The following is a 2794-nucleotide window of genomic DNA, read 5'->3' as shown; positions in this document are numbered from 1 at the left end:
ATGGCCCTACCACGTATGGCTTCCTGACTGTGGATGCCATACAACAAGCCAGCCTCGACTTCCCTCAGAAGGCATTCTCCAGCCTTGACAGAATGTGTCATCATGATTCATGGACCACATCAAACCCTTGCTTCAGTTGGTTTAGTGAGGGCATTTCATCACAGCAAGAGGAAAAGTCGTTGATATTGTATGTGTGATAAGCCTGGAAACTACTTAAACACCCCTGTGTCAGATTGGCAACGAATTGTAATGTGACTTGTTCTTGGAGTACTATATAGTCAAGAAACAAATGTCAGTCAAGCTATCTGCATGATGGTCTAAATTGAGCTAAAATGTATCTAAAAAATTAAAGTCAAACACCATACAAACCTGTGATTATTATTAGAAATGCTACTATGCCATACAAATGTACAAGAACACTAATGAAATGCCCTCAGAAGATTAATAAATAGCCTGATCTACTGGGTTCATCTAGGGAGAATAAGTTGGACTCAAAAGTTGAAGATATGCATGCATTCCATGACGTTCTCAGTCTTACACATTTCGTGAAGAGTGATGGGGAAAGAGAATTTATATTTTAAGATAGTGACATTAAGTTAAATCTCATCTCTGTACAATGAAATCTCTGCTTCCAGAAATGGCTAAATCCACAAGAAAGTACCCAAGACCTGGAGCATAACATTTGTAGTTTAAAGATGTTTTCCTTTGAGGCTTTGCTTCTTAAAAATAATTTAAATAGCCAGGTGTGGTGGCACACACCTTTAATCCCAGCACTCGGGAGGCAGAGGCAGGTGAATTTCTGAGTTCGAGGCCAGCCTGGTCTACAGAGTGAGTTCCAGGACAGCCAGGGCTACACAGAGAAACCCTGTCTTGAAAAACCAAAAAAAAAAAAAAAAATTAAATAATGCATTTTATTTAAACCCATATATCTAAATATTATTTCCACAGGTAGTCAATACAATTTATGCATGTCATTTTTACATCATATTTATTTATTTGCAAAGTAGCAGGGAAACTGTATTAAAAGAGAAATGACAGTATAGAGTATAAGAGAGTCCATAGGGCACACGGGAGGTGGGCAGCTCAGAGATGGCTCTGGGTCAAGAATATACAATGTTCATCCAGGGTAGCTCGGTTCCTGGGGCAGGCAACAACTACCTGTAAATCTAACTCCAAGGGATCCGCTTTCCTTTCCTGACACCCAAGGGCCCCACTGCTTCCATCACACATCCCCAGCTTACACATATACATACAAGTAAGATTTAAAGGAATACACTGTTATCATTGATAATGGGCCATATGAGTAAAGAGACCCAAGGACCCTTATTGGTGCATTAATGAATATAATGTATTTAGAGTGTACTCACCCCAGCTCCTCTATGTCATCTTGCAATACCGCTCCCAACTTCACGTCTTCTTCTCCTCCTCCACCTCTTCTTCTTTCTTCTCACTCTGAATAAATTAATGCTGGTCTCATATCCCTGGGCATTAGACACCATCTAGGAGACCATGGACAATTTATCGTGACCCACACCCTCATAGAAAACACACTCTCCCCCTCCCAGTGACCACATATCAAGTGCTAGTAGTTCCTCAGCTNGGGGTGGGGTCTCATGAGCTCACTGCCTCTCCATACTTGATGTTGACTGGCTTGATCCTGTGTATCTTGTGCCAACAACAATAACTACTGTCATAGTCCTATCATATCCAGAAAATACTTTAGAACAATATGGTCTTATTTTTAAAATACTTACATTAATTATTTCAAAATTAAAATGTAGACATTCTTATGATTTCTGGAATCTAGGAGAAGCCTACTTGCTCTCTATTAATGCCTTGTAAGATGTCACGTTCAAAAGGATGAACTGTGTAAAGGAGAGATCTTGGTGCTATTTTATTGTGAAACATTTTGTTTGCTTCTGTGAAAGCCTGCCTGCCAGGCACAGTCAAGGCAGGTCAGGGTCTGATGGCAAGTTTCCTGGCCTGCTGACTCATGGAACACTAAGAAGAAATGCACTTGAGGCTCAAGGCAAGGGGATGAACATTCAGTTCATCTCGGTGGAAGGACCAGGGAAGACTGAATGGGAAGAGACATCCTGTGTGCACTTCAGCCATTGTTTCTGCTACCTTGTGACTTTGTTTCCCACAGTACTGAGAAATACAAGAAGGCTAAGAAAAATAAACCCGAGGCCGATGTGGTATTCACCTGCAGCCTTCCCTATTCTAATCCTTATCTCTGAGTCTTCTTTCTGTCTTTTCTATAATCATCCTCACGCCCCCTTCAGAGGCTGCTTGGCTTTGTGCCTTAGGGACAAGCACACTCTAATTTAGGTTGTGACTTCCCTGAGGTGGGCAGAATCCTATCTTTTTAGTACTAGATCCCTTGATAGGGAATGAGAGTTGCAGGAACATTCAGAAAAAGAAACAAGGTTTGACCAAGTATAATGTCAGATGTGGTCCTGACAATTTAACGCATAAAAGTAAACATCAGGCCTTGTTAGTATTTGAGATTTCAGTCTGGTGCCTAAAAACAGTTTTGGAAGAGTGAAACTACAAGGGCTGTGATGACAGTGTGCTGGGTTGGTCCATACATGGATGTTGAAGCCATTGTAAATGGCAATAATTGTTATGGGAGGAAAAATGGGAGAAGTCTAACATTGACCATCAATGAGGAATGGAAGAACAGTGTCTTCACTGAGGATAAGGTGAGGAAGGAGAATTGATATCTACAATGACTGAGATACTTCCAGAGAGAGGGGAGAAGAGGTGTGAACTGAGAAAGCAGAACAGGGGG

The sequence above is a fragment of the Mus pahari genome, unplaced genomic scaffold, assembly GCF_900095145.1.
Source record: "Mus pahari unplaced genomic scaffold, PAHARI_EIJ_v1.1 scaffold_9374_1, whole genome shotgun sequence".
Classification (NCBI taxonomy): domain Eukaryota; kingdom Metazoa; phylum Chordata; class Mammalia; order Rodentia; family Muridae; genus Mus; species Mus pahari.
Note: the sequence above shows the minus strand (reverse complement) of the source record.